General features: G+C 37.0%; 1 pseudogene; it reads right to left on the bottom strand.

Annotated features, from left to right (window-relative positions):
• The window catches only part of LOC136319358 (adhesion G protein-coupled receptor E2-like), a 36,026-nt pseudogene extending 23,159 nt beyond the window's left edge, over positions 1–12,867 (bottom strand).
• Positions 12,868–20,690: the final 7,823 nt, after the last annotated feature.

The raw sequence follows: 20,690 nt of genomic DNA on the forward strand, positions 1-20,690 counted from the left end.
GCTTATCCAGTTCATAAAACCTTCAGCTCCTCTGGCTAATGCTTCTCTTCAATCATCTGTGGCTCCAACCGTAGTTTTACCCTCTAAGGCAGCCTTAGTACTGCCCACAACCCATGGGGTAGGTGGTGGGTCTGTTTTACATGCCACACCTAGAGGGAACTTATCTTGGCTTCAGAGTATCTTGAGCATTTCTGCTATCTCCTCACTCAGGGGAAGTTTGTGGTTGAGAAATGAGGAAGCCATGTGATTGTGGTCACAGTGCTAAGTAAGTGGCTCCAAACTTATCTTTCTTTTATAGTTAGGAGAGAAATTTGATCATCTCTTGTTAACTTAGAAACCAATAGAATGGAGCTTGGATAATATTTACTAAAGCTTTCTTTGTCTGTAGCCAGTGAAGGGAGAGGAGCCCCTCTTAACTGAAGATCAGAGGTCTCTCTCCTTTAGTGATAGTAACTAATTTATAAAGAGCATAACACTCTCAAAAAGATTGATGTTTATAAACTGATGATGTATAATAGAATTGTATACTCAAAACCTATTTAATCTTACTAATCAATGACACCCAAATAAATTTTTTATTTTTATTTATTTATTCATTTTAGGGTGGGGGGAGAGAGACAGAGAGAAAGAAAGAAAAGGGGGGAGGAGCAGGAAGCATCAACTCCCATATGTGCCTTGACCGGGCAAGCCCAGGGTTTTGAACTGGCGACCTCAGTGTTCCAGGTCGAATCTTGATCCACTGCGCCACCATAGGTCAGGCTCACCTAAATAAATTTAAATAAATAAATCTTTAAAGAAGTGAAACCATTTCAAAGCAAATATATTACTGTCATATTTCTTAATAGTGGATATAATATTTTACTTTTCTTCTTAGTGAATACTAAATACTTCTGTCTCTAAGTTTATTCAAATATTTTAAAACATTATTCAAACAACTATGTAAATGACAAAAATAGATAGTATAAAAATGATTAATGTTTTGAAAAGTCATTCATTCATCTAAGTCTGTTAAACTTTTTTTAGAAAGTGTATTGTGACACAGCTAGATGAGGAAAAATCTATGGAGAAAAAATTTAATATATTGGAAACTTTGGAGCTAAATGACAGAGAATTCAAGATAGAAATCCTAAAAATCCTCCGAGATATACAAGAAAACACAGAAAGGCAATTTAGGGAGCTCAGAAAACAACTCAAAGAACACAAAGAATATATGTCCAAAGAAATTGAAACTATAAAAACAAATCAAACAGAGATGAAAAACTCAATTCATGAGCTGAAAAACGAAGTAACAAGCTTAGCTAATAGAACAGGTCAGATAGAAGAGAGGATTAGTGAAATAGAAGACAAGCAACTTGAGGCACAACAGAGAGAAGAAGAAAGAGACTCAAAAATTTAAAAAAAAGAGATAGCCCTACAAGAATTATCTGACTCCATCAAAAAGAATAACATAAGAATAATAGGTATATCAGAGGGAGAAGAGAGAGAAAATGGAATGGAGAACATACTCAAACAAATAATAGATTAGAACTTCCCAAGCCTGTGGAAAGAGCTAAAGCCCAAAATTCAAGAAGCAAACAGAACACCGAGTTTTCTTAACCCCAACAAACCTACTCCAAGGCATATCATAATGAAATTGACACAAACCAACAGCAAAGAAAAAATTCTCAAGGCAGCCAGGGAAAAGAAGAATACAACATATAAAGGAAGGCCCATTAGATTATCATCAGATTTCTCAGCAGAAACTCTACAAGCTAGAAGAGAGTGGACCCCAATATTTAAAGTCCTGAAAGAGAGGAACTTTCAGCCACGAATACTATACCCATCAAAGCTATCCTTCAAATACGAAGGAGAAATAAAAACATTCACAGATACAGAAAAGATGAGGAAATTTATCATCAGAAAACCCCCACTCCAGGAATTACTAAAGGGGGTTCTCCAATCAGATACAAAGAACAAAAAAAAAAAAAACAGAGCCACAAGTAAAACCTCCAAGAAGAACACAATAAAACCAAATTTAAACTGTGACAACAACAAAAAGAAAGAGGAGGAGAAGATGGAGATTAACAGTAGCAAAGGACGATGGAGTGCAAAAGTACTCACAAAATAGTTCGCTACAATGAACAGGGTAGGGACCCTTTTCATTACTCAAAGGTAACCACCATTGAAAAAACCACCACAGAAGCACATGAGATAAAAAAGATAGCAACAGAGGAAAGATGTATGGAATACAACCAAATAAAAACAAAAGATAGCAAAACGAAAGAGAAGGATCAAACAAGACACAAAACTAACAGAAAACAAGATATAAAATGGCAATAGGGAACTCACAAGTATCAATAATTACACTAAATGTAAATGGATTAAACTCACCAATAAAAAGGCACAGAGTAGCAGAATGGATTAAAAAAGAAAATCCAACTGTATGCTGCCTACAGGAAACTCATCTAAGTAACAAGGATAAAAACAAATTCAAAGTGAAAGGCTGGAAAACAATACTCCAAGCAAATAACATCCAAAAAAAAGCAGGTGTAGCAATACTCATATCGGATAATGCTGACTACAAGACAGGAAAAGTACTCAGAGATAAAAATGGCCATTTCATAATGGCTAAGGGGACACTGAATCAAGAAGACATAACAATTCTTAATATATATGCACCAAACCAAGGAGCACCAAAATATATAAGACAGCTACTTATTGATCTTAAAACAAAAACTGACAAAAATACAATCATACTTGGAGACCTCAATACACCGCTGACGGCTCTAGATTGGTCATCCAAACAGAGAATCAACAAAGACATAGTGACCTTAAACAAAACACTAGAGCACCTGGATATGATAGACATCTACAGGACATTTCATCCCAAAGTGACTGAGTATACATTTTTCTCCAGTGTACATGGATCATTCTCAAGAATTGACCATATGTTGGGCCACAAAAACAACATCAGCAAATTCAGAAAAATTGAAGTTGTACCAAGCATATTTTCTGATCATAAAGCCTTGAAACTAGAATTCAACTGCAAAAAAGAGGAAAAAATCCCACAAAAATGTGGAAACTAAACAACATACTTTTAAAAAATGAATGGGTCAAAGAAGAAATAAGTGCAGAGATCAAAAGATATATACAGACTAATGAAAATGACAATACGACATATCAGAATCTATGGGATGCAGCAAAAGCAGTGATAAGAGGGAAGTTCATATCACTTCAGGCATATATGAACAAACAAGAGAGAGCCCAAGTGAACCACTTAACTTCCCACCTTAAGGAACTAGAAAAAGAAGAACAAAGACAACCCAAAACTAGCCGAAGAAAGGAGATAATAAAAATCAGAGCAGAAATAAATGAATTAGAGAACAGAAAAACTATAGAAAAAATTAATAGAACAAGGAGCTGGTTCTTTGAAAAGATCAACAAAATTGACAAACCCTTGGCAAGACCCACCAAGGAAAAAAGAGAAAGAACTCATATAAACAAAATCCAAAATGAAAGAGGGGAAATCACCACGGACACCATAGGTATACAAAGAATTATTGTAGAATACTATGAAAAACTTTATGCCACTAAATTCAACAACCTAGAAGAAATGGATAAATTCCTAGAACAATACAACCTTCCTAGACTGAGTCAAGAAGAAGCAGAAAGCCTAAACAGACCTATCAGTAGAGAAGAAATAGAAAAAACCATTAAAAACCTCCCCAAAAATAAAAGTCCAGGCCCTGACGGCTATACCAGCAAATTTTATCAAACATTCAAAGAAGACTTGGTTCCTATTCTACTCAAAGTCTTCCAAAAAATTGAAGAAGAAGCAATACTTCCAAACACATTTTATGAGGCCAACATAACCCTCATACCAAAACCAGGCAAGGATGGCACAAAAAAAGAAAACTACAGACCAATATCTCTAATGAATACAGATGCTAAAATACAAAACAAAATACTAGCAAATCGAATACAACAACATATTAAAAAAATAATACATCATGATCAAGTGGGATTCATCCCAGAATCTCAAGGATGTTTCAACATATGTAAAACGGTTAACGTAATACACTATATCAACAAAACAAAGAACAAAAACCACATGATCTTATCAATAGACGCAGAAAAGGCTTTCGATAAAATACAACACAATTTTATGTTTAAGACTCTCAACAAAATGGGTATAGAAGGAAAATATCTCAACATGATAAAGGCCATATGTGATAAACCATCAGCTAACATCATATTAAATGGCACTAAACTGAAGGCTTTCCCCCTTAAATCAGGAACAAGACAGGGTTGTCCACTCTCTCCACTCTTATTTAATGAGGTACTAGAGGTTCTGGCCAGAGCAATCAGACAAGACAAAGAAATAAAAGGCATCCATATCGGAAAAGAAGTAAAGGTATCACTTTTTGCAGATGATATGATCCTATACATCGAAAACCCCAAAGAATCCACAAAAAGACTACTAGAAACAATAAGCCAATACAGTAAGGTCGCAGGATACAAAATTAACATACAGAAGTCAATAGCCTTTCTATATGCCAACAATGAAACAATTCAGAACGAACTCAAAAGAATAATCCCCTTCACGATTGCAACAAAAAAAAAAAATACTTAGGAATAAACATAACAAAGAATGTAAAGGACTTATATAATGAAAACTATAAACCATTGTTAAGGGAAATCGAAAAAGATATAATGAGATGGAAGAATATACCTTGTTCTTGGCTAGGAAGAATAAATATAATCAAGATGGCTATATTACTCAAAGCAATATACAAATTTAATGCAATTCCCATCAAACTTCCAATGACGTTTTTTAAAGAAATAGAGCAAAAAATCATCAGATTTATATGGAACTATAAAAAACCCCGAATAGCCAAAGCAATCCTAAAGAAAAAGAATGAAGCTGGGGGCATTACAATACCTGACTTCAAACTCTATTATAGGGCCACGACAATCAAAACAGCATGGTATTGGCAGAAAAATAGACACTCAGACCAATGGAACAGAATAGAAAGTCCAGAAATAAAACCACATATATATAGTCAAATAATTTTTGATAAAGGGGCCAACAACACACAATGGAGAAAAGAAAGCCTCTTCAATAAATGGTGCTGGGAAAACTGGAAAGCCACATGCAAAAGAATGAAACTGGACTACAGTCTCTCCCCCTGTACAAAAATTAACTCAAAATGGATCAAAGATCTAAACATAAGACCTGAAACAATTAAGTACATAGAAGAAGACATAGGTACTCAACTCATGGACCTGGGTTTTAAAGAGCATTTTATGAATTTGACTCCAATGGCAAGAGAAGTGAAGGCAAAAATTAATGAATGGGACTACATCAGACTAAGAAGTTTTTGCTCAGCAAGAGAAACTGATAACAAAATAAACAGACACCCAACTAAGTGGGAAATGATATTTTCAAACAACAGCTCAGATAAGGGCCTAATATCCAAAATATACAAAGAACTCATAAAACTCAACAATAAACAAACAAACAAACAATCCAATAAAAAAATGGGAAGAGGATATGAACAGACACTTCTCCCAGGAAGAGATACAAATGGCCAACAGATATATGAAAAGATGCTCATCTTCTTTAGCTATTAGAGAAATGCAAATCAAAACGGCAATGAGATACCACTTCACACCTGTTCGATTAGCTATTATTACCAAGACAGGTAATAGCAAATGTTGGAGAGGCTGTGGAGAAAAAGGAACCTTCATCCACTGTTGGTGGAATGTAAAGTAGTACAACCATTATGGAAGAAAGTATGGTGGTTCCTCAAAAAACTGAAAATAGAACTACCTTATGACCCAGCAATCCCTCTACTGGGTATATACCCCCAAAACTCAGAAACATTGATATGTAAAGACACATGCAGCCCCATGTTTATTGCAGCATTGTTCACAGTGGCCAGGACATGGAAACAACCAAAAAGCCCGTCAATAGATGACTGGATAAAGAAGATGTGGCACATATACACTATGGAATACTACTCAGCCATAAGAAATGATGACATCGGAACATTTACAGCAAAATGGTGGGATCTTGATAACATGATACGAAGCGAAATAAGTAAATCAGAAAAAACCAGGAACTGCATTATTCCATACGTAGGTGGGACATAAAATTGAAACTGAGAGACATTGGTAAGGGTGTGGTGGTTACGGGGGGGGGAGGGGGAAATGGGATAGGGAAAGGGGGAGGGGGAGGGGCACAGAGAGAACAAGATAGAGGGTGACGGAGGACAATCTGACTTTGGGTGATGGGTATGCAACATGATTGAACGACAAGATACCCTGGACTTGTTATCTTTGAATATATGTATCCTGATTTATTGATGTTACCCCATTAAAAAAATAATAAAATTATTTAAAAACAAAAAACAAAAAACAAAAAAACAAAAAAAATAAAATATTAAATACATTTAAAAATAAATAAATAAAAAAGAAAGTGTATTGTGTTTCACCAAGTGGTTGAGCAGTGGGTAGAGCATCAACCTAGGATGCTGAGGGCCCAAGTTCAAAACCTTGAGGTTGCCAGCTTGAGCGCAGGATCGCCAGCTTAAGCATGGGATCATAGACATGACCTCATGGCCACTGGCTTGAGCCCAAAGGTCCCGGCTTGAAGCCCAAAGTTGCTGGCTTGAGCAAGGTGTCACTGGCTCAGCTGGAGCCCACTGGTCAAGGCACATATGAGAAAGTAATCAATGAACATTTAAGGTGCCACAACTATGAGTTAATGTTTCTTATCTCTCTCTCTTCCTGTCTGTCTGGCCCTCTCTCTCTCTCAAAAAAAGCATGTGTTGTGTGATACAATGAACTATCATTCAGAAATAAATGTGAAATTTTTCCGTTTACAATAACATGGATGGACCTAGAAGGTAATATGCTAAGTGAAATAAATCAGAGATAGAAAGACAATACTGTATGATCGTACTTATATGTGGAATCTAAAAAACAACAACAAGACATATAAACAAAACAGAAGCATACTTATAGATACAGAAAACAATATGATGGTTGCCAGAGAGTAGGGTGGTAGGAGGAATAGGAGAGTACAAAGCACCAGGTATAAAAGATATGTCATGGGGATATAGTGTACAGCACAGGAAATATAGTCAATAATGTCATAATAACTTTGTATGGTAACAGATGGTTACTAGACTTAGTGTGGTGATCACATTATAAGGTATATAAATGTAGAATTACTATGTTGTATACTTGAAACTAAGAATATACTATTATTTTTCAACTGCACTTTAATAAAAAGTGTATGTACTCTTTTATAAGATAAACAACTTAATATTGAGTTTTTTTAAAAACTTAGTCTCTTCAAGAGTAGATATTATCATTCCTGACTTAGATATAAGGAAACCAGAGAGTTAAAAAACCTGGCCAAAATCAAGGCCAAGTGTCAGGTTACTGTAACAACAGAGCTCTCTCAAGTTCTTCATTTATTCATATTTATAAAATGCCCTCATGTACCAGGTACTGGAATACAGTGATGAGAAGGAGGCTGTCTGCCCATGAAGTGGATGGTTTATGCAGTGACTGTTCCTTTTTACATTCTTGGACTTACATTGCACTTGTCTACAGGTCTGTCTGCCCACTGGAGAACAGGCCCCAGGAGATAGGACTTATCTCTCCCAGTTCTATTTATAGGTCTGGGTATGCAGCTCAGAGCAATGGTAGAAAATCAAATTATACCTATTATGATATTACTATCTTAATAATACTAAAAGGGACTTGAAGAGTTTTCAGATTAACTATATATATATATATATATCATTATTTAGTGAGAAAGAGAGAGAGAGAGAGAGAGAGAGAGAGAGAGATAGGAAGGGATAGAGATGAGAAGCATCAACTCATAGTTGCAGCACCTTAATTGTTCATTTATTACTTTCTCATATGTGCCTTGATGGGGGTAGGGGGATACCAGCCAAGCCACTGACCCCTTGCTTAAGTGAGAGACCTTGGACTCAAGTCAGCAACCCTGGGCCTCAAGCCAGTGACCTTTGGTCTCAAGTCAGCGACTGTGGGGTCATGTCTATGATCTCACGCTCAAGCCAATGATCTTGCGCTCAAGCTGATGAGCTTATGCTCAAGCTGGCAATCACACACTCAAGCCAGATGAAACTTTGCTCAAGCCAGTGACCTCAGGGTCTCAGCCCTGGGTCTTCAGCATCCCAGGCCAATGCCCTATACACTGCGTCACCCCACAGTCAGGCTAGATTAAAAATATTTTTAAAACAATACTTGAGATGAATAAAAAGGAAAATCAGGAAGAAGAAAAGCTGTTGGCATGCTATAGAAACCATTCTGCAGTATTTAAAAATGTTTTTAAACTGAACTTGAAAAGCATTCCAACTTAGTTTATCAAGAGCTTTCTCATTTAGCTCTATTCATAATCACCCAAGATTGGATGCTACCTGAATGCCATTCAATGGGAGAATGGTTAAACAAAGTGTGGTATGGCCGTATAATGAAATATCACTTAGCAACAAAAAGAAATAAACTATTGCTACACAAAACAACATGTATGAACTTCAAAATAATTATGCCATGTGGGAGAAACCTGACTCTAGCTCATTGTAGTATTCTGTTTTTATATATTCTAAAAGTCCATAGTACAAGCAAAAGAAAATAAGTTAAGGGTTTCCATGAGGTACAGGTTGGGGTGATAATAAAGGGACAAGATAAGGAAGCACTTGGGAATAATGAATTAATTGTTCTGAACCCTAATGGTGGTGGTAACCCAACTCTGGACATGTGTTAAAAATTCATAGAATTGTCCACGAAAATAAAATAAGAACTCATGAAAGGTTTTAAAACTTATCATTGTAAGGTTATATCATAATATATTAAACTATTCTCCATTAATGAATGCCATGTCATTTGTTTCCAATCTTTAACTGTTGCACATTATGTCACAATAAAGAATCTTCTAAGGCACACTAACATGAGTTATAAATCTGAACAAGAACAGAAAATGGGAGGAATAGGCCCCTAATAGACCCAAGAGTTTTCTCTCCTGGGCTCTCAGACCTAGTAATTATATTTTCAAGACAGTCCCAAAGTTGACCAGATGAGCTTGCGTGTGTGAACGCCGTGGGGTGACAGGTGGAAGGAATGAATATACGACCTGGGAAACTATTTACCTCGGCAAGTGTTCTCTTCCTCACTTTTGAGTTTGTTGCCCCCTGAAAGAAGCTCATACCCAGGAGTGCACTCACAATAATAACTTCCCTCCACATTGTGACAGTCTGCAGAGCTTCCACAAGACACATATAATGGCGGGCCACACTCGTTGATATCTGGAACACAAGTGGGAACTTCTAGGAATGGTCAAAATTCCAGTTAGGATGGGAAGCAACCCGATTTAAATTACTTTACCCATGGTGTTTTTCTTTTTACACAAAATAATGTGTTCACAAGAGAAAACTGGAAAAGAAGAAAATGCAAGCAACACAAAAATATGCAATCACTAAGACTGAAATAATTTTTTAAAAGGGAGAATATGTGCCTATGGCTCAGCTTCAACAATTCGGAAGACCGCATCGTTCCTGTTTCATCTGTTCCCCACTTACCATGACCACACCTTTGCTTTATGCAAATTCTTCCAGGATTAAAACATATTTTGTGACTCCTTTTCCATATTAAAATACTAAGTGATTTTCATGCCCATAGTATATTCTCTAGTAAGAATATTTCATATTTCATCCAATTCAGGACCAACTCAGAATACTGTAGTTTGAGACATAGGTCCAGGTTCTCCCACTTTCTAATTGTGTGGCTTCGGATAAGTTACTTCACCTCTTGGGGCCCAAGTTTCTTCATTTATTAAATGGCAGCAGCATGATTTTTTCAGGGGGATTCTCTGAGCCTCTTAGGAGACAGTATTTGATAGCTTTCTGAACTTCAGATAAACCCCATCTGACTCCCAGCAGCATGACCAGCTGCGTGAGCCTGAGAATGTTGCCTCCCAAAGTCTGTTTCCTTTTCTATAACTGGAGGATAATAATATTCACTCATCTAGATATTATGTGCTTTAAATTAATTTTAATTTCAGAAACTGTATTTTACAAATGGAAAATGGTCATACTGATGAGAGATTACAGTGATTATTTTTAGATGAAGGAACTGAAATTTTGACTTAAAGAGCGTTCCCTGCAAACTAGTGTTCAAGTTGGTAGAACACTCCAAATCTCTACTTACTGCATGGTCCTCTCCATATCTTCCTCTTTCACCATGCTGCCTCTGTCTTTGACCAATTAGCAACAACAACAACAAAATGTAGCAAGTTCTTATCAAGTTCAAGGGAGAGTCCTAAGTATTTTTACATGCATTAATTCATCTTTTTTATTGAAGTAAAAATTCACATAAAATCAACCATCTTAAACTGAACAATTCAGTTATATTTGACATATTCACAGTATTGTGCAACAACCACTTCTATTTAGTTCCAAAACATTTTCATCTCTCCAATAGAAAATGATGTTAAGTAGTCATTTCCCTCCTCCAGCATCTGGCACTTACCATTTGCTTTCTGTCTCTATGGATTCCATGTACATGTATCGTTCAAAGCAGTGGTCCCTAACCTTTTTTGGGCCATGGACCGGTTTAATGTCAGAAAATATTTTCACGGACCAGCCTTTAGGGTAGAATGGATAAATGTATCATGTGACCGAGACAAGCATCAAGAGTGAGTCTTAGACAGATGTAACAGAGGGAGTCTGGTCATTTTTTAAAAATAAAAACATCATTCAGACTTAAATATAAATAAAATGGAAATAATGTAAGTTATTTATTCTTTCTCTGTGGACCTGTACCAAATGGCCCATGGACCGGTACCAGTCTGCAGCCTGGGGGTTGGGAACTACTGATTTAAAGCATACAAGTCATAGATAAGTTGATACTATTATCCTGATTTACAGATAAGGGAATTGAGATACTGGGAAGTGAGACAATTGCTTGGGCTCACACAGCTGGTCAGTATATAGCTGGAATGGTCCAACTCCAAAGCCTGAGCTCTTAACACTACACCCCTTGACTATGAGAACTGGTTGTCCTCTTTCTTGGCTTCTCTCTTCTACCTTTGGCAAAAAATTTAATACTGCTTCAAGGGCTGAGGACTCTAGATGTCCTCAAATTTCTGATGACCCCCTCTGTTATCTCCTAGCCTCTTACCTGTACAGACTTCTAAGAGGTTGTTAAAGATGACCTTTCTGGACAGAGAAGTGAATCCAGGTTCACAGATGCAGAAAGTGGCATCGATACAATGGGCATTCCATGGGCACCGAGCACAGGGAGCTGTGGTAAATGGACATCTAAGTTTGAACTTCCTCAGAAGATGCAGCTGCCAGTTGGGAACAAGGAGATGGAGGAAGGAGAGGGAAGAGATGCTTGTCTTTATACAGGGAAGAGCCCTTGGAAATGGGCTGGAAGTTTGGAAAAAAATAAGGATCAATTTCTCAAAGCCTAAGAAGACCATTCCCAAGAAGTTCTTGTTAGTGTGAAGTTCCTGTCCTGGGGTTCAGGTGCTGGGAGGAGTTTGTTCACACATACGCACCTCTAGGCTTCTGGGCAATAACTCCCAATGATATCAGCATGACCCAGAGCCCTAGAACAGAGAGACAGGAGGTGAATATGGCTAAGAAATGAGATCCAAAGCACCCACAGAAAGAGCTTCTACCACCTGGTTAATGGATTCTAGCAGCTCCCAGTGTCTCCCTTTAGACAGGCTCCTAGACTTTCCCACAGAACCCAGGGAAAGATTTTCCCTTTTATGTTCCAGAAGCCTCCCAAGATATTGATAGTAACAGGCTTTTAGTATGGGGATCAAAATCTACACAGATGGAAAATAATAGGCACACATATTAAATAGATATTCCCATCCATTGTACAAGATATATCTTATGAAGAAACTCTTCGGATCTGGCTGTCTTTACTTAGTAAAAGTTATTAAAAGAAACTACTGCACAGTTTACAGCAACAAAAGAAAACAAAGAATCAAGAAACTAATTTTAGTTCTTTGCAGTTCGGGATCTTTTAAAATTTTTCATTGTTTAGTAGATGGGCACACAATGCAATCAACAGTTCACATGTTATAGAGATGTTAACCTGAAACCAACGTACTCTTATTGATCAGTGTCGCCCCATTAAATTTAACTTCAAAACAAAGGAAGATACTGTACTGTACACTAAAAATGTGTTAAGAAAAAACAGACAACAAAAAAGAAAATTCTGAACATACTAAAAAGTAGGAAAACAGACACCTGAACTCCTGTGTATCAATCACCCAGCTATAACAACCGTAAATTAAAGGCCACTTTTATTTCATCTATACATCCACTCACTCCCCTGCCCCCATGGGATTGTCTGGAGGCTCATTACAGGCATCATATTACTTCTCAGGATATATTCTAAGAACAAAAGTATTTATAGATAATAATAACAAAATATTATAGCTAATAAACTGAGAAATCCTCATATACGCCCCCAGATCCCCAACTCTAGCAGCAATTTCAAACCACTTCCCTCTCTGAGAGGTTGACAGAATAAAACAAACTGCCCCTTTTTGTTATTACCCTTCCCAGGAATAGTGCAAGAACAAGCTAGGCATCAAGCAGAAGACACAGATAGTGATTAATTACTTTTTACAAAGGAGGATATGAAGGCTTTTGTTTTTTAGGTATTTCTAGTAGACCCTATAAGGTATTTAGTCTCATTGAATTCTCCCAATACCCTGGTGAGAATAACTTTGGAGAACCAAAGGGATAAAGAACATTCAGATGGTTTTAATTAAAGACCCGCCCAATTATATCTACCTGGATAAAATGTAAAATATCTGCTCATCATTGTGCAGAAACATGAAGCCTGAGCAGTGGGAGAATTTTATCTTGAGCTGTGAACCAGTAGCACTTCCTGTTGAAGCAAATAACATATGCCATAGAAGAAGTGCCTTGGGAAAGAGCTGGCCGGGGTGCATTCTTCTCCTACCTCCACCCAATTTAAACTTATCAGATCTCTGTGTTCTGCTTTTTATTCTTTGCTTAGGGTTACTACTGTTTGGACTGCCAGACTCCTTGCTGGTGTCTCTTAATTCCTGATGATTAAAGACTGATGCTGACTCTATTTAGAGGGTCTTCCTAAAATAGTAAATGTGTGGGTCCCTGGCCAATGAGACTGTCCAGTACTGTTTGAGCCAGAGTAAGACTACCACCTAGCTCATATTCACTGAGTACCTTCAATATCCTGGGTGTCAGGTCATATGAGTTACTCTTTCTCATTCTTGCTTTTTCCTATTGCTTTCACTCTAGTGATTCCAATCAAACAAGAATTTGTTGAGATAGGAACATAAAAGGATTTACAGTTACTAGTTTTATCATATCAGGCACATCCTTTAAGATTTTATAAATATGGAAATAGTTATTCTCACCAGGGTATTGGGAGAATTTAATGAGACTAAATACCTTATAGGGTCTACTAGAAATACCTAAAAAACAAAAGCCTTCATATCCTCCTTTGTGAAAAGTAATTAATCATGAAAATTTAGTTATTTCCATTATTTCACCAACATTATTATTAATACATTAATTTTTGCTTTTAATTTTTTTAAGTTCCATAAAATTATTTGTCTCCATATCAGAATTCCAACAGAAATAAAGCTACTATTGATATCCTACTGAAATGACTTAAAAGTTTTATATCTTATTTTTAAATCGGCAAATTAAATAACTACATATTTGATTATTAAAGATATGTTTTGTAACTAAATGCATATAGATACAAAAATTCTCAATAAAAATACTGGCAAACCAAATTTAGCAGTACATTAAAAAAGATCATTCACTGTGATCCAGTAGGATTTATCCCTGGGAAACAAGAATGATTGAACATATGCAAATCACATAATATAACACATCACATTAATAAAATGGAAGTACAAAAATCAAAACACACACACACAAATACACAAAAATCAAATCACAAAACTTCGTTTTCTGACTACTGCCCACATGGCCAGATCCATGTCTCAGTTTTCATCAGCTGCCTGTAGTTTAATTAATTCCCACTTTAAATCTTCTGTGGGCTCCTCCTGGTGTGCACCTACCCTATATCCACTTGAAATAACTCCAACCTTCCTTCTAGCTTCAGTACAGTGATAGGTTTGTCTGTAAAGAATTTATTAATCTTCTCAGGAAGTGGTAACTTTTTTGAATCCATGTAGCAGGATACAGTGCCAGCTCTATATTGTACTTATTTACATGTCTTGTCCAAAGTTTAGATTTACTCTTGTGTTTTCTCTAAAGTGGTTTATAGACTTGTTTCTTTAAAAAATATATTTTATTTATTCATTTTTTTTAGAAAGGAGGGGGAGAGAGAGAGAGAGAGAGAGAGAGAGAGAAAGGGGGAGGAGCAAGAAGCATCAACTCCCATATGTGCTTTGACCAGGCAAGCCCGGGATTTTGAAGCAGAGACCTCAGCGTTCCAGGTTGATGCTCTATCCACTGTGCCACCACAGGTCAGGCCAGACTTGTTTCTTATGTTTAGGTCTGTGATCCATTGGAGTAATTTTTATGTATAGTGGAAAACAATAATCATTTTTTTTTGCTTGTGAATATCCAGATTTGTCACCCAAATTTCTTGAGAAGGCTGTTCTTTTACTATTAAATTGTCTTGACATGCTTGTAAAAGAATCATTCAATTGTATTCATGTGAGATTTATTTTTGGGCTCTCTTCTATTTAATTGATTTGTATTTCTTTGTTGTTGCTGTTGTTGGAAACTGATTATTGCAAAATTATAATGTAGTAACTGTGAAAATTATATTTTCCCCCTTTCTCAGGGTATTTTTGCTTGTTGTCAGTTGTTGTTTGCTTGCTTAATGGCTTTTCTAAACTATTTTTTTAAAGACTGTATTCTTTGTTATGTGTAGTCTCTGAAGTGTTCCTTTAGCTGGTGGTCACCTACTGGTTTGATGATATTTTCTTAAATGACTGGATCCCTCCTCCCTCACAAAAAAGGAGAGGGAAAAAAATCTCCAGGTTTATGGAAATTGGCTCTGTGTTGTTGTATTCCTCTCCTGATTAGCTAAATGAATACAACTCTGCCTTTAACTTCACATTTTTGTTTGTTCAGGTTTCAAATCAACAAAAGATGAAAGGCTATGGCCTCTTTAGATTTTTTCTGAGCACCAGTCTTGCCTGGGGCATGTCTGTGACTATGTAACCTTGTATATATGGGAGATTTTCAACTCCTCATTTCATAGACTCTCTCACTCCAGCTTTTCCTGACAGAACTTAATGAGTCAGTTGTTTGCCTCAATTGTGATCTTCTGTCGCCAACCATAGTATCTTGTTCATTAGCCTTTCAGTTTTTAGGAATATCTTCATTATAGTCATTTCTCCTCTCCGAGAGAGGTCCGAGTATACATGATACAGGTACACCTGTTATAACACTCCTGTAAGACAGGTCAGATCACAAATATATTTTGGGGGGGGGAAATGATTTTTTTCATCTCTCTAAAGTTAGGAAGCCACACTGGGGATTTGGACAGCCATCTTTATGAACCCCACAGGACCAGGCTAGATGATGGGATAACTTAAATCACCACAAAGCTCTTCTACTATGTTTAAATCATCTGTTTCCTGCTTCATCACATGTTTAGTTTTTGTAAACCTTTGAGTATCTTCTAGTGCCAATCAGATTGATTCTGAATATGTCTTTAGACACTTGGAAATTTTTGTGGCATTTCTGATAAAAAAAATGGCCCCTAAGTGTTACGGGACTCGCAAGGAATAAGACACATCAGATAAAAGTAGTACAAGCAAAGGGCTGAAACAGAGGCGGAATCAGCCCTGAGAAACTGCACCACTGCATATTTATTGAGTTCCAAAAATCACAGCTCAGCAGATAAAGCTAGAATGCTACAAAAGCCTTTTTTCCCATCCGTTTCACCCCCACCCTACACATCTACTGTTTCCTTCATGATCAAGGACACAAGAAGAGTCAGAGTCTCAGAGCTTATCAATCATAAAGGACATCTGGTTCTTGGAGGCATTCCTCCAAGAATCCTGCGTATTTGCATTTAAGTAACCCCAGGCCAGTCTCCTGTTATGGTTAACATACTCTAAGATCTCTTGTCTCCAAGTAACCCCTGCTGTGAAGTTAACTGCCATTTATATTTGTGCAGGGTCTTTTCCTTCACCTAAGTTTTCCTACTTTATGATCCTCTCTAACCAATAACTTTTAAAAATAACATTTTATTATTTTTTGCTGCCCTCACCATAATCACTCCTCATCTTTTCACCAATTCTTACCCTGTGCTCTTCTAGTACTCATCATTTCCACTTGATTTTCACAGTATCAGGTGTCTGTGTCTAAGATTGTCCCAAGATGACCTTTCTACAGGGTGAACTTGATCCTGGACATTCCTGTCTCGAAAACTCCACTGACTCTCTACTGTTTTCATTAACAAGCATCAATCCTGTAACCTAAGTATGAGCACTTCTATTAGCTAAGTGCTGCACACCTGCCCAGGTCATTCTTCAATTTACATTCTTGCACCTGATTGGTAGCCAGGTAGTATGAATTACTTTCAATATCTTGAGCACAGTCTCCAGTTTAATTAACCCCTACATTTATTCCCTTGATACTTCTTCCTGGAGAGCTCTTAGACATTTCTCTACCTTTATGGCTTGGCACAATTATTAGCTTGTAGGCACAGCCTTCACTTGAAGAGCTGACTATATTTGGATCCTCTTCACTGGGTTCCAGCACCACCTCAGGTCATTGAACTCATTGACTTTCACTTCCCTTTTCCTGTTTAGCCTGTGAGCTTTTAAAACAAAGGAACAATTTCTTACATTTTTTCATAGTTTAGTGCTGTATAAACATTTGCAAATGTCTGCAAAAACAAATGATTAGGTGATGTTAAGCAGATAGTTGCCTGCACCAAAGAAGAAGGGGAAAGCAGGGAAAAAGGAAATACGCAGTTGAGAGCAGGGCTTCCATGACTGGGAGTCAATACTAGAGAATGCAGATTGGAGAAAGGTGATATTTGTATATCTGGACTCTCTCTTCCAAATCAAGGATTGGATAAGGATTATGGGGTCCTGCTATTATAATGAGAATACCTATACAGAGATATCCTCCTCCTAGGGCAAAGAAGTTTAATGAAATAAAATATGATCATAGAATGCCAAAGCTCTTTTCCAAGACCAAAATTAAGACAAACTTGTATTGTACTTTCTCTCCTTGCTCCAGAGAACTAATTGTCTTAAGGGAATGAGAGACAGAAGAAGATGTCATTAGTGAGACTCATGAGAATTCAGGCACTAAATCACAGATGCTAAATGCTTCTGCTATACCCTAATCTCAGGTAATAGAAGACACACTTGTGTCTTCCAAAGCCTTTATGAGTGGGACCATTTGCTTTCTGTTCTTGGGGGCATAACTTCTGACTACATCAATCATCCATGAAAAAAATTGTATCAGTGATCTCAGACTGTTCCCTAATAACATGTAAATAAGCCATTGCATCTTCATAAAGGTGTGGAGAATGTGGTAAGCACAAGGGATCCCTTTTATTGGCAGTTACTTTAGGGGCAACAACAGGGTTAATAGGTTCAGAAATTTAATGCTAAGTCCTGATCATTTAAAGACCTAAATTCTGGAGGGTAATTCTAGAGCACTAAAACATCTTATTTCTCTGATCTGTTTTCTTTGATTTTGGTGCTTAATCAAAAATGTGGTCCTCTATTTATCAATTGTAATTTTATTTGTTTTCCTATTTGTCTATACTTTCCCATTGTTGAGAGTATTTGTTTCTCCACATTCAACTATTTGTCATTCAACAAAACTTTTTCAGCAATTAATGTACTTCAGGTACTAAATTTTATTCTGGAAATAAAAAAATAAATAAGACATTGTTTCATCTTTGAAGGTACTCCCTGTGTATATACAACAAGAGCTGTAAAAGCAAAGAAATGCAATATCCTGACTTGAAGTTGAAATCTGGTGAAAAGGATGCAAAGAAGTTGCCTCTTCAATAGGAGGTTAGTGAAGACTTCACAGACAAGCTTATAATTGTACTGAGTCTAGAAGGAGGTATTGAAGTTCTTCTGAGTGGACAAGGGGTATGAGCACTCTGGGTAAGACAGCAGAAGAGGGAATGTGGAGTTAAGCTATAAGATGGGTATGTTTATGAGATGACAAATATTTTTAAATATCTGACCAACAATCCAATGCAGGGGATGCAAAGTGAAAAATGAGTTTAGCCTGGTTGACAAAACGAAACTTATATTTTGGTTACAAGTTTAAAATTTAATTCTGAAATTTGGGGAGAGCAGCTCAGAGTTTATGTAAAGGGTTAACAATACCCCTAGGATGCAACTCTATCAACTATAGTACTGTGCTTCTATACTGTTTCTTTTGGTTTTAGTTTCACAAACCCTAGCCATTTCCAAAATGACAGTTCAGTATTCCTTCCTCTACCCTGTTCATTGAGGTTGTTTTATACATTTGTTTTATAGGTTATTCTTTACATTCTGCATTCCATTAAGGACTCTCTCAACTGTCTAAAGAAGTTCTTTTGTTTGCATACATTTCTTTTCACTCTCCATGCTGTAAAATTCAATGTTTTTGCAAATGCCTGAAATGTAGCCACATTTACAATATCATGCAGAATCATTTCACTGCACTAAAATATTCCATGTTTCATCTATTCAACTGTCCCTCTCTGTGGCTACAACTGATGTTTTTATTGTCTCTACACATCTGTCTTTTTCTAGAATAACATATAATTGGAATATATACTATGTAGCTTTTTCAGATTAGCTTACACATAACAGAAGCTTTTAAGATTTATCTATATCTTTCTGTGGCTTAATATTTTCTTTCTTTTGATCTCTGAATAATAATCTATTTTATAGAGGCACGATAGTTTTTTTCTCCATTCACCCATTTAAAGACATCTTGATTGATTTCAGTGTTTGAAGATGATGAGTAAAGCTAATACAAAGTTTTGCATGTGGGTTGTTTTAGTGACTGTAAGTTTTCAAATGAGGTGAGTGAATACCTAGTGTTGTAATTGCTGGGATGGTAGGAGTATCATTAGCTTTGTATAAAATTGCCAAACTGTCTTTCAATATGTGGATCTTATAGCTTAACTCCATAATATGGCTGTGCCATTTTGCAATCCCATTAGCAATGAATGACAATTTGTGTTGCCGCACATCCTCATGAATAATTAGTATCATCACGTGTCTTTTTATTTGTTAGTTTTAGCAACTCTGATAACTGTGTAGAGGGTATGCTTATTTTCTATCTGTATATATTTTTGGTGAGATGCCTTTTTTGATCTTCTGCTCATTTTTTATCTACTTTGAAATATAGTCTGCCAGCCTATGACTTTTTTATTCTATCAATAGTATCTTTTGGCCCTGGCCAGTTTGCTCAGTGGTAGATCATCAGTCCAGCATGTGGATGTTTTGGGTTCAATTCCTGGGAAGGGCACACAGGAGAAGCCCCCATCTTCTTTTCCACCACTCCCCCCCCTTGCTTCTCTTTCTGTCTCTCTCCCTCTTCCCTTCTTGCAGCCATGGCTTGATTGAAGCGAGTTGGCCCTGGTGCTGAGGATGGCTTTATGGCCTCCACCTCAGGCACTAAGAAGAGTCCTGTTGTTGAACAACAGTGCAATGTCCCAGATGGGTAGAGCATCACCCCTTAGCGGGCTTGCCAAGTGGATCCCAGTCAGGGCGCATGCGGGAGTCTGTCTCTCTGCCTCCCCTCCTCTCACTGAATAATAAAAAAGAAATTGTATCTTTTACAGAGCAAAAATATTTTAATTTAATAAACTCCAACTTATCAATTTTTCATTAATAAATTATGTTTTTGGGGTTGAATCTAAAAATGTATTTTTGAACTCAAAGACACCTCCATTTTCTATATGTTTTTTATTCCCAGAAGTTTTATAGTTTGCTGTTGGAGACTGCAAGATGACAGGATCCTTGGAGTTTAGATTTTGGGGGGATAGAGGTGTGGGGGACTGGTAGTAAGCTGACAGTCTTCCCAACCCCCCACTTCATTGCTTAAGCTGCTAAAAGCTAAGTTTTTCTCCACACCTCCATGTTAGCTGTGATGCTGGACTGTTTTTACTGTCCTATCCCCCATGTCCCTTGGAGAGACTAGAGGTAGTTTTCCTTTTATCCTTTGTTTTGTGAAGTTAAGATGTTATGTATGGTGGGGGTTTTCTGCATTTGGGAGAATTCTTGGGTTGCCTTGGAAATGTGACTTTGTATAAGAGATCTCTTTGATTTGCTAATGACTTCATTCTGCCCTATAAATTAAGTGGTTTAGGGGTGGAGACTCGCTCTTGCAAGCTATCTTGGTGCTTCAAAGAGACCTCCCGATCCCATCCTTTCTCTCTTAGTTTATTTCCTGCATTCTGCACTGTTCACACTCAGGAGCTGGACAGTTACTAGCCACACTGGTCCGCAGCAAGTTGTGCCTGAACAGGGACCTAAGGAAGAGAAAACTAAAGTAAAGGCAGGTGACGAACTCCCCAAGTGTGCACAGTGAGTAAAGTTTTTGGGGAAAGTATAGTCGGAGGTAATAAATTACGGGACAATTAGTGTCAAAAGTAAAGGAACTTTTTCTTTTTGTACAAATGTTTTTATT

This window comes from Saccopteryx bilineata, chromosome 1, assembly GCF_036850765.1.
Source record: "Saccopteryx bilineata isolate mSacBil1 chromosome 1, mSacBil1_pri_phased_curated, whole genome shotgun sequence".
NCBI classification, from domain to species: Eukaryota; Metazoa; Chordata; class Mammalia; order Chiroptera; family Emballonuridae; genus Saccopteryx; species Saccopteryx bilineata.